This window comes from Symphodus melops (assembly GCF_947650265.1).
Source record: "Symphodus melops genome assembly, chromosome: 22".
NCBI lineage: Eukaryota > Metazoa > Chordata > Actinopteri > Labriformes > Labridae > Symphodus > Symphodus melops.
The window spans coordinates 19,108,459-19,108,876 of record NC_136712.1 but is presented as its reverse complement, the minus strand read 5'-3'; positions in this window follow the sequence as shown (position 1 = coordinate 19,108,876).

Below are 418 nucleotides of genomic sequence, written 5' to 3'. Positions count from 1 at the left end.
ACACACACACACACACACACACACCACACACACACACACACACACACACACACACACACACACACACACACACACACGAAGCTCAACAACAAAACATTTTTTTTTACATTTTTGAACATTAGCGATGGGGTTGAAGGTTGAATCCCCGCTCCGATTGTTGTCCTTTTCTGAACTTTGGCACAGACAGACGCTGTGATGCAACACCTCAGAGACTCAGGAGGAGGTGCAGTCAAACCTCTGTCATAATAAGTACGGCCTGTTATTGTGCAGAAACAGCACAGCGGTACATGCTGCAGACAGAATGATCCTCAGGATTAAACCACCATATGTTTACTTGAATCATATAATATAATATATATATAATAATATATATGTCCAAGTGTTGTGAGATTGATTGCCTCTCATGTTGTCACAGTTT